Below are 13,159 nucleotides of genomic sequence, written 5' to 3' on the forward strand. Positions count from 1 at the left end.
AAGAGTAATCAAGGGAACAAAAGTTATAGCGGTAACCAAAATAATGTGATCCAAGAACATGTTTGTTTGTTTGTTGGGGTTTAACGTCCGAGCAGCAATATTTCAGCTATATTCAGACAATGAACATGAAATGGATGATAAAATGAACATGAAATGAAAAAAAGAAAGGATGGGTCACAAGGATAATAGGGTCGACAAATTTTGATTGCCACTGGAAAAAGGGGGGATGGGTAAGGTCGGGCAATTAAGCCTCCTGTGGCGGAGCGCAACGGTTCCTACTCCTATCGAATACCACAGCAGGGTTCTTGAACGTGCGAAGAACGTGGCATCTTTCCCAACACGGTGCACCACTATGGTTTGCGGTCAGGTTTTCCGTATTATAGCCTGACAACCCCAGCATGTAACACGCCAGGGGTACCCCATTCCACCACCTGGGGCACACATCCCAGTTGCTCTGTGGGCAGAGCGCCTAGCCCCCGGCTAGGTTTCTGAGCACTGTTTAGTCGCCTTTTACGACAAGCTTAGCGCTGCTGCAGGTTTATTCTTTTAACACCCGGACCTGCACGGGGCGATCCAAGAACAAAAACCAGACATGGAAAACAGACATACACAACAAAGAACATAAAGTAACTAAAACCATACATACAAAATGACAAAATTGACAATGGATTCAGTGAATATGTTTTAATCCTACCTACAACAAAGGTAAGTACGCCCAATAAAATTACATGGTTAAAGTTTATACCATTAATGGATTTGCGCAGTACCAATAAACTAAGACGAATTCATAGAATATGCTTTTATGGATAACTTTGATTATTATCAGCACGAATGTAGTGCAGTAAAATGAAATTAAATATTCGATTTAATGAAGGAAACATTGATTAAACGACTTATCACCACACAAACAGCCCCGTGCAGGTCCGGGTGTTAAAAGAATAGGCCTGCAGCAGCGCTAAGCTTGTCGTAAAAGGCGACTAAATAGTGCTCAGAAACCTAGCCGGGGGCTAGGCGCTCTGCCCACAGAGCAACTGGGATGTGTGCCCCAGGTAGTGGAATGGGGTACCCCAGGCATGTTACATGCTGGGGTTGTCAGGCTATAATACGGAAAACCTGACCGCAAACCATAGTGGTGCACCGTGTTGGGAAAGATGCCACGTTCCTCGCACGTTAAAGAACCCTGCTGTGGTATTCGATAGGAGTAGGAACCTTTGCGCTCCGCCACAAGAGGCTAAATTGCCCTACCTTACCCATCCCCCTTGTCCTAGTGGCAATCAAAATTTGTCGACCCTATTATCCTTGTGACCCATCCTTTTTTTTCTTCATTTCATGTTCATTTTATCATCCATTTCATGTTCATTGTCTGAATATAGCTGAAATATTGCTGCTCGGACGTTAAACCCCAACAAACAAACAAACCACACAAACAAACAGTCGTCATTCCTCTTGACAGAAATTCAGCAATATTTGAATTTAAAAACCAATTAACTATTTCATGATATATAACTACAATGAACGCATAATAACTTCAGTGGATATAAAAAAAAAATAGACACTCATTTTTTATAAATAATTTTGGCATGTTTTTTTTATTTCATCTGTATCAGATTTGTTTGTTTGTTGGGGTTTAAATTCCGAGCAGCAATATTTCAGCTATATTCAGACGACGAACATCAAATTGATGATAAATGAACATGAAATGATAATGAAATGAAAAGGGGATGGGACACAAGGACAATTTTGATTGACACTGGAAAAAGGGAGAGTTGGGTAGGGTCGGGCAATTTAGCCTTCAGTGGCGGAGCCCTATGGTTCCTACTCCGGGAATGCCACAGCAAGGTCCTTTAACGTGCGAGGAACGTGGCATCTTTCCCAACACGGTGAACCACTATGGTTTGCGGTCAGGTTTTCAGTATTAGGCTAGGGTTCTGAGCACTATTTAGTCGCCTTTTACGAAAAGCTTAGCGCAGCTGCGGGCCTATTCTTTTAACACCCGGACCTGCACGGGGCCATCTGTATCACTCGGTCGAACACCGTTTCGGTTACATTTAATTCAGTTTTAGAAATGCAATACACAACGATCAATAGACAACTTTCACATTTATTTCCGTTTTGGATTGATTTGGATCAATTAAGATGTAATTGATGTTTGTTTGTTTGTTTGTTGGGGTTTAACGTCCGAGCAGCAATATTTCAGCTATATTCAGACAATGAACATGAAATGAAAAAAAAAGGATGGGTCACAAGAATAACAGGGTCGACAAATTTTGATTGCCACTGGAAAAAGGGGGGATGGGTAAGATCGGGCAATTTAGCCTCCTGTGGCGGAGCGCAAAGGTTCCTACTCCTATCGAATACCACAGCAGGGTTCTTCAACGTGCGAGGAACGTGGCATCTTTTCCAACACGGTGCACCACTATGGTTTGCGGTCAGGTTTTCCGTATTATAGCCTGACAACCCCAGCATGTAACACGCCAGGGGTACCCCATTCCACCACCTGGGACACACATCCCAGTTGCTCTGTGGGCAGAGCGCCTAATCCCCTGCTAGGTTTCTGAGCACTATTTAGTCGCCTTATACAAGCTTAGCGCTGCTGCAGGCCTATTCTTTTATCACCCGGACCTGCATGGGGGAAAATGTAATTGAAAATTAGCTGTAATCAATTACATTTTTTAAGTAATTTAATGCAAAGTGTACTTTAGTGAGTTTTTTTTTTTAATAAATGTAAATATTGATAGTTATGCATTTCAATCAATATTTCTGTATGTAATTACTTTTCAATTAGACGTAATCACATTAAGTCACATTGAATCAGGTACTTAAAGCCCCGTGCAGGTCCGGGTGTCAAAGGAATAGGCCTGCAGCAGCGCTAAGCTTGTCGTAAAAAGCGACTATTTTATGCTCAGAAACCTAGCCAGGGGCTAGGCGCTCTGCCCACAGAGCAACTGGGATGTGTGCCCCAGGTGGTGGAATGGGGTACCCCTGGCGTGTTACATGCTGGGGTTGTCAGGCTATAATACGGAAAACCTGACCGCCAACCACAGTGGTGCACCGTGTTGGGAAAAATGCCACGTTCCTCGCACGTTAAAAAACCGTACTGTGGTATTCTCCCGGAGTAGGAACCATAGGCCTCCGCCACAGGGGGCTGGATTGCCCGACCCTACCCACCTCTCCCCATTTCCAATGACAATGAAAATTTGTCGACCCTATTGTCCTTGTGTCCCATCCCTTTTTCATTTCATCATCGTTCTATGTTCATTTTATCATCAATTTCATGTTCATCGTTTGAATATAGCTGAACTATTGCTGCTCGGACGTTAAACCTCAACAAACAAAACAAACTGAAAGTTGAAAAACGAAACCTTTTTTACCCTACCGGTGCACCTGGTCAATGCTCCCAGTGTTCAGGGGGGTACGAGTTGCTCATTTGCTTTTGCTACCTTGTATGTATGATTTTAGTAACTCCATGTTCTTTGTTGTATGTCTGTTTTCCATGTCTGGTCTTTGTTCCTGTAAAATATTCTTTTGATTACCGCTATAACCTTGGTTCCCTTTGAAAGCCCTATGATTGGTATTAACATGAATCTCAACTCACCATCAATAAATAGGACACCAAGAAAAAATTATCAGTCATATGAGAGATGTCAGACAACATTCCACTGCTTGAACCAGAAATAGTTATCAAGGGAACACACTGAGAAAGGGGATTTGGCGACTGCAAAGCCTTAGATTGATTGACTGTTGTGGTTTAACGTCCAAGCAGCAATATTTAAGCTATATTCAGACGATGAACATGAAATGATAATAAATTGAACATGAAATGATGATGAAATAATAAAAAATGGGATGGGACACAATGATAATAGGGTCGACAAATTTTGATTGCCACTAGAATTCGGAAGGGATGGATAAGGTCGGGCAATTTAGCTTCCTTTGGTGGAGCGCAAAAGTTCTTGCTCCTATCGAATACCACAGCAGGGTTCTTTAACGTGCGAGGAAATATTTGATTCCATTTCTATCAAATGATAAAAGATGGACATTTTTTTTTCAAGAAGGGTTTATGAATAAAAAATCATTTGTCAAATGAATTCAACAAAGAGCGTGCAGATGAAGCTGTACTATTTCAAGTCCCCGCAGAGTCAGCTTAGCTTTTTTAAATTAGCAAACGTTACAGCTTGAAAAATAAACAACTTTTTCCATGTTTATATACCTGAAACAATAATATTTGACAAAAAATTTTAAAAAATCAATAATTAAATGATGTATTAAAGTGATATTTTGTTTTTTTACTGATTTAGTCGTATGATGCACAATTTCCTTCTTCTTCTAAACGAATGACCGCATAATCCAAAGCGCTGTAAACTTTAAACTATAGAAAGAGTTAACTGTTAAACAAGGTGTTCCCACATTAAGCATATAGCCACACACGATTCAGTGAAAATTTTGCGTTCTTGCAATTTAGGTTTTTTTTTTAGCTTACCTTGAGCTGATGCTGAAGCTGATTTGTTGACTTCAATTTCTCGTTTCCCCTACAAAATAAATTTATATTTGCTATTGTTAATTTTAATTTTCAAAGGGCGTGAAGATTACGTATGAGTAAATGATCATTTTAAGATGTCGTAACTAACTCACTTACAATGGATCATACTTATATATTGTATATCTCCTTGAAAACGTGACTACTATGTCGCTTCCTTCAAATAAACAAATAATTGCAGTGAAGATGTGACTGACATGTTATAAAGACAATAGACACATTAGTTTAACAGGAATATGGTGTACGGAACAACATACACATGACCACAAGAAAGATTTTCTAAAACGGCTTTCAGGATGATTGGCATTGAAAAGAGTGGCAAAAATACATATAATCAATCACATGATTGACGTTCGACAAAGGGCTTCAAATATTTTGGTTGTAAACCTACCGTGTAAAAAACTTCCGTCAACAATCAAATTGAATTTGAATTCGACACCCACAACATACATGCATAATCAATTACTAAAATGTATATCCTTTTGTGTGTTAAATTATTTGTTCCTTTTTTGACTACGAATTCAAATGTTATGACCGTGAACTCATTTTTAAAATTTATTGTCTATATTTTTAGTCGCAAAATCAGGCATGATGCTATTTTTACACTAATTGTTACATTAACTTAATGGGAATGTGTTATTTTATTTCTGTCTGCACTATGACATGCGAATTGATATTGCTCGCAATTTGGTAAACTTTGATTTCCAACAATTGTTTGCACAAATTTCAAATACACTTTGCCAAATTCCTCCTTCCTAAATTCCTAAATGCAAATATCGAATGCAACTGTTGTCATTATCTTCACATTGTCAACATTCGGAAGAATAGTTTTTAACTAATTAAAATAACTGGATCATTGATCAAGACAATAATACCGTAGTTTTAACAAACGCCCCTTGTATATCCTGCCCATACTTTTTATCTTGGCATGTGCACGAAGAGTTTGTTTTTCTTAGACATCCTATGTTTTCACTAAATTTTGTTGGATGCGTTGTTATTGAGACGTCGGTCTGAGAAAACTAGGTGTGCTTATCAGTAGCATTAGGATTGTAAACTCGATTATATAAACAGCGAGTACCCTTTCGAGGTAGATGTTGTCTTGTGTCCTATTTGTTAAAGTGTATGTATTCAGTGCCAATCTCAAAATTCAAATCCGCCTTCGATATATATTTATAGTTCGATTTGTTGTTGTATTTTCCCTATCACATCCTCGCCACTTACATGTACATACTGTGCCTGTCCAAGGCCTGGAATCTATAGTGCAGGCCTAGGGGTTGCCGTTTTTATGTTCATTATTATTCATTTTACGGTTTTTTGCTATAAATTATGTCGGTTTTTGTCTTTTATGGATAGTTTTAAATCAATTATCTTGTGGCATTTTACAGTTTGCTTCATGGTATTTTCTATCATTAAAAACTGTAGAAGTTAATTGTTCGTTCCTTGGCATTTGATGGATGACTTTCTCATTGGCAATCAAATCACATCTCCCAATTTTAGAAGCGGAAATTAAAAGAATATTATTTACCGGTACGGACAACTGCAATGACCAGAAATAAAAAAAAATAGACACACACAACAAAGAACATAAAATAACCAATATAATACATATAAAATAACAAAAGAATTGAGCACCCCGGACTCCACTAAAAACTGGACGCATGGACAGATGCACCGATAGGGAAAGCATCCTCTTGCATTTCTAGAAACACCAGCCGAGTTGCAAGTAAAAAGTTAAGTCCACGGTAGACAAAACAGGAAAGTTAAAGCCATGACACATTGAACAAATCAGATTCCACGGTGCAGATGAAAACACCGTAACGATCCACATGTTCATGATGATGACCATGAAATTTCTGTAGAGATGACTTCAATACTGTCGCAACATAACCCTGTTCCGAAAGCCTAACTGAAAGAAGTCTTGCGCGATATAAATAGTCTACTTAGTTACGGCAAGCTCTGGCATATCGTATGAGTTGGGATATGAAGTACGCGGGTTCTGAAGGGATGTTTCCACAGATGAAAGGAAAGTTGACAATACGGAATGAAAAGGCCCCCGTGCAGGTCCGGGTGTCAAAAGAATAGGCCTGCAGCAGCGCTAAGCTTGTCGTATAAGACGACTAAATAGTGCTCAGAAACCTAGCCGGGGGCTAGGCGCTCTGCCTACAGAGCAACTGGGATGTGTGCCCCAGGTGGTGGAATGGGGTACTTCTGGCGTGTTACATGCTGGGGTTGTCAGGCTATAATACGGAAAACCTGACCGCAAACCATAGTGGTGCACCGTGTTGGAAAAGATGCCACGTTCCTCGTACGTTAAAGACCCCTGTTGTGGTATTCGATAGGAGTAGGAACCTTTGCGCTCCGCCACAGGAGGCTAAATTGCCCGCCCTTACCCATCCCCTCTTTTTCCAGTGGCAATCAAAATTTGTCGACCCTATTATCCTTGTGACCCGTCCTTTTTTTTTATTTATTTCATGTTCATGTTATCATCCATTTCATGTTCATTGCCTGAATATAGCTGAAGTATTGCTGCTCGGACGTTAAACCCCAACAAACAAAAAACAAACATAAAAATGTAAACTTTTGACCAAGATCCGTTTTTGGAATAATTACATGAACATATATTTCACTTAGCACATAGCTCTGATAGCGAATAAGAAAAAATACAGAATTAGACTTCAATCAATCAACGAATGAATAAATATGGTTTCAAAACTGATGCCGCTGATGTATTTTCAATAATGATAGTTTCGTAGACATAGGCAGGTCATTGATACTTTTTGTAACAGATATCGGTAATACACATTGATCTTTTTAATGATTTAAATTTTAATTTTGCAGCGTTTTGATTTTATTTTCAAACCAACATTTTAGAACTTTGAAAGAGAACAATAACGAACAGACAAGTAAATCCGTTCTCTTTCTAAACAAATATGTATATATATTTTTTTTTTTGAGTGAACAATCAGCATTATTATGTAACTACATATCTGTAAAACCAGATAAAATGTAATCAGAATACGGTATATCAATAGTCGTTTATCATTAACATTGAAAAACAACAAAGAAGGCATGTGTGGTATTATTTGGCTTCCATTTTGTTTGCATTATATATTAATTTCTTTGTACCCTACATCTTTCCTATAGGGTAGTCTTATATTTTTTATGTAAACAATACCGTTCAGTAAGGTAAGATGTACGTCTAAATATTGCATGCAGAAATATGTAACAAGCTATCAGAAAATAAGTAAATAACAAATTTGGTTTTTGACTTCACAATATTGAAAACAGACGCCGTTTATTTGTATACTATTGAGGTAAAAATGCCTTTAATAGTTTGACATCTAAACATTAATAATACAAACACGTTTTTCATGGATAAACAGTGATAACAGAATAGGCCTGCAGCAGCGCTAATGCTGTCGTAAACGGCGACTAAATAGTGCCCAGAACCTTAGCTCACAGTGCAACTGGGTTGATTGCCTAGGTGGTGGATTAGGGTACCCCTGCCGTGTTACATGCTGGGGTTTTCGGGCTATAATACGGAAAACTGACCGCAAATCACAGTGGTGCACCATGTTGGGAAAGACGCCACGTCCCTCGCACGTTAAGGAACCCTACTGTGGTATTCTCCCGAAGTAGGAACCATAGGGCTCCGCCACAGGGGGATCAATTGCCCGACCCTGCCCTACACTCCCTATTTCCTGTGGCAATCGAAATTTGTCGACCTCTTGCCCCCTGCTGGTCCGGGTGTCAAAAGAATAGGCCTGCAGCAGCGCTAAGCTTGTCGTAAAAAGCGACTATTTAATGCTCAGAAACCTAGCCAGGGGCTAGGCGCTCTGCCCACAGAGCAACTGGGATGTGTGCCCCAGGTGGTGGAATGGGGTACCCCAGCCGTGTTACATGCTGGGGTTGTCAGGCTATAATACGGAAAACCTGACCGCAAACCATAGTGGTGCACCGTGTTGGGAAAGATGCCACGTTCCTCGCACGTTAAAGAACCCTGCTGTGGTATTCGATACGAGTAGGAACCTTTGCGCTCCGCCACAGGAGGCTAAATTGCCTCCCCATCCCACTCTTTTTCTGGTGGTAATCTAAATTTGTCTACCCTGTTGCCCTTGTGTCCCATCCCTTTTGCATTTCATCATTTCATGTTCAGTTTATCATCCACTTCATGTTCATCGTCTGAATATAGCTGAAATATTGCTGCTCGGACGTTAAACCTCAACAAACAAACAAACAAACTCATTGTCCTTGTGTCATCATTTCATGTTCATCGTCTGAATATAGCTGAAATATTGCTAGTCGGACGTTAAACCCAAACAACCAATCAATCAACCATTATAAAACTAGATTAAGGAATTACCATTTCTTCCTTTCGCACGATGTTTATTGAAGTAAAGAGTCATTGTTTGAAACTCCAATAAAATAATAGTTACTATCTCAATATAGCCCCGTGCAGGTCCGGGTGTTAAAAGAATAGGCCTGCAGCAGCGCTAAGCTTGTCGTATAAGGAGACTAAATAGTGCTCAGAAACCTAGCCGGGGGCTAGGCGCTCTGCCCACAGAGCAACTGGGATGTGTGCCCCAGGTGGTGGAATGGGGTACCCCTGGCGTGTTACATGCTGGGGTTGTCAGGCTATAATACGGAAAACCTGACCGCAAACCATAGTGGTGCACCGTGTTGGGAAAGATGCCACGTTCCTCGTACGTTAAAGAACCCTGCTGTGGTATTCGATAGGAGTAGGAACCTTTGCGCTCCGCCACAGGAAGCTAAATTGCCCGACCTTACCCATCTGCTCTTTTTCCTGTGGCAATCAAAATTTGTCGACCCTATTATCCTTGTGACCCATCCTTTTTTTTCATTTCATGTTCATTGTCTGAATATAGCTGAAATATTGCTGCTCGGACGTTAAACCCCAACAAACAAACAAACAAAAACTCAATAAAATATGTAATGAAAACAATCAACAATATCTTTTGATATTCCATTGGATTTCTTTCAAAGGTTACGTATAAATCATGATATGAGACAAATATACACACTCAAAGAAGAGACTAAAATCACTGAAATTCATTAACCTTTTGAAAGTTTCAGAATACTAGTGACTTAAGAATTATTTTGATTGGTGGAAGTGGTGCATTTTGTTTGTTTGTTTGTTGGGGTTTAACGTCCGAGCAGCAATATTTCAGCTATATTCAGACGATGAACATGAAATGGATGATAAAATGAACATGAAATGAAAAAAAAAAGGATGGGTCACAAGGATAATAGGGTCGACAAATTTTGATTGCCACCGGAAAAAGGGGGATGGTTAAGGTCGGGCAATTTAGCCTCCTATCGAATACCACAGCAGGGTTCTTTAACGTGCGAGGATCGTGGCATCTTTCCCAGCACGGTGCACCACTATGGTTTGCGGTCAGGTTTTCCGTATTATAGCCTGACAACCCCAGCATGTAACATACCAGGGGTACCCCATTCCACCACCTGGGGCACACATCCCAGTTACTCTGTAGGCAGAGCGCCTAGCCCCTGGATAGGTTTCTGAGCACTATTCAGTCGCCTTATACGACAAGCTTAGCGCTGCTGCAGGCCTATTCTTTTGACACCCGGACCTGCACGGGGCGGAAGTGACAGAGCATGACAGGAAATGCAATCTTAGGAGAGACGGCCTTCAAAGTTACTGTGGGTAACGTATCAAACACAATTTGTGTGCCTAAGATATTTTCATTGACGATACGCCAGATATTCGTGGTGTCAATGCCCATCAGATGAAGTCTGTACATACAGCGCTGTACATAATGGAAAAGAAAAAAAGAGGGAGTCCAAATGTATTCCTCTATTGCTTGCGTATGGGACGAATAAATAATGATAGTATCAACATTATGAACGCATATGGTAATACATTTGGCAAGCAATTGATGTCTTTCACAATTATGATTTTTACACACCTTGATCAATGGTATGCCGAAGCAGACCATGAAGAATCAAAACAAAACACAAACTGTTTTCTGGCTGAAATTCCAGAAAGTACAAAACATATCATAAAGCAGTGCAATGGAGAAATATTCTTCGATAACCGTCTACAACCGTCTACAAATACGTAAGGAAAACGACAATCAAGTGACAGAACTGTTCAGGGTAATTGAGAGAATTCTTCACTTCAATGAATACAAGAGTTAGAAAAAACCGTGCATTTTTACGAGAAACCTGTGAATCCTGACCAGGAACAGGCGACTGGTGACGAGGATCCTGTAAATGCTAACAAATTCATGAATTTACTCGTCGGTTTCGGAGGAGGGATTGCCATGGTTACCTTCGTGCTGAATAAACTTGTTAAGTAAAACTTAGAAGTAGTATGAATGTAGATTGAGGACAATAAAATGTTTAATAAATACTAAGCAATGGAATAATGACTAGAAACTAATTAAATTCTCACACATTATGAAACTGATTTAGTCAATATCCATATCTGAATTAACCACATCAGACAGACTTTTTAAACACTTAGTGACCTAAAGTTATCGTAAATCAAACAATGTTTAATATGTTCTTTTGCATACAATTCATGTGATGGATTAGACAATTAACCGAGAGTGAAATATCTATTGGACTACTGTCCTGTAAAACAAGAAATGCTTTAAGGAGATAGACCTAAGGTAAGGGACACAACTCTACAAATCATTGAAACATTTGTATTCAGCATTTTACATCAATCTCATGTAAGCATCAAAGTAACTTTAACTGATTTCATTCTGCTCCAAATGATAGCTTGACAGGCTTTGGTGAAATTGAATATGATACAAACAAGTCACTGATTTTTAGTGTAATATCCTTTACCTTAGGTCTCACTCCTTCAGCTCGATCTGAATTAAGTTTAAGTTAAAATAGCTACATATGTAAATATTAATTTGCCATTTCAAAAATAAATGTCACATTCCTCTTTGTAATACATTTACGCCTTACTGTAAACCTCATCCGTGTGACTTTTTCCTTTTTTTTTCCTTACGTTTGATTTTTTATTTTTCAATGATGGTCAAATGCGGTTAATGTCATGTTAAATTTTGTTGCTTTTTCTCTACATGTTTCTCTACATTTATATCAACATGTAATGGCACACATACATATCCGTATTCCAATACATCTTCTCTCACCTCTGTCACATCTATGAACGTACTAAACTGTATAAAAATTCTGTTTATAATTCGACAACCATGACAACATAAAATATATGTGTACAGGAATTCTATCAGTTATTAGCCTGAAAATAATCAATATTTTCCTATGATTTTTATTCTTCATACTCTGAAGCAGTGCTGCACTAAATGTTTACAAATGTACCAAAATGTACAATAAGGATCAAAGAAAAATGTGAATATGCTCATGTAAAATTGTTAATGCATGTTTTGTTACAATGTACATGTACATTTACATTTGCTGCTTTGATAAGGTATCTACATGTTCATGTTTATGCACAGACTGTTGATACTGTATGTACATTCAATAAGCTACATGTACATTTGAACTGTACATAAAGCCTTCAAATTATGGTGATCAAACTCATATTAAGTATTTCTTTTTTGTATAAAATGGAAGATTTTTTGTGTTTCTGCAGCTTTTAAATAGTTTTTTTTATCAGAGTTCATGAAATCCAATTCTAACTCAAAATGGCGGTATCAAAAGACTGGAAGTTATGGTTTAATCCATATTGGCCCCGGTTTGAATTCATATTAATTGGTCAGTTTTTGACATATTTTAACATATTTTGGGTAGCTGGTTAATAATAAAACATATAATTTCACCTTAATTTTAATTAAGTCTATATCTCGATGAATCAAATATGTATGAAATTAAATCACGAAGATTTTGTTGTCTTCTCTAATAATCACCCCCCATTAAAAAATTGTAAATTTACACTACAAGATTAAACATACCAAATAATTCAATATACTCAGTCCCAGTACCATCTTTCGGCAACTTTAAATCTCTTAATCTGATGAATTGAATTACTCTACTATCAACCATAATTTTAATTTCTCCACTCTTCACAGTGGAGTCACTCATGTCCTCCACTGTGATTCCACCAAAGTAGAAACCAGGATAAACTTGTCAAATTTCAATATTTACCCTTTACAGAAATGTTATTAAACTACTAAAACCATAAAATATATCTTGGCATAAAGACAGAAGTTAATTACAGACAATTTTGGAGATGGTGACTCTACTGTGTAGAGTGGAGACACTGTGACTCCACTCAAAATATCTCCACTGTGGAGAGTGGAGAAATAAAATTTGTGTTGACAGTAGTGTATTAAGTTACTCTTAATTAAAGTTGTCACTTATTTAATGCAAAAAATGTTCACCATTTTGAATGGTCCCATATTGATGCCCCATACCGTAATGCATGGTTGTGATTTCATAATTACCATCTGTAGGAATTTCTGATTCGTAATGACCAGTTGTAAATGATGTACTTGTATGAAGTTGTTTGATAAAATCCTCTAGAACTTTTTAAAGTTGGGACAAACAGTGAAGACAAGTAATAGTGAGAACTGCAAACTAATTCTTGGACTATTTATTAACAATTGACATTATTTCTATCTTACATCTACTCTACGTGAATTT

This window comes from Perna viridis, chromosome 15 (assembly GCF_037379345.1).
Source record: "Perna viridis isolate PV_CMFRI_1.1 ecotype Kerala chromosome 15, ASM3737934v1, whole genome shotgun sequence".
Taxonomy (NCBI): domain Eukaryota; kingdom Metazoa; phylum Mollusca; class Bivalvia; order Mytilida; family Mytilidae; genus Perna; species Perna viridis.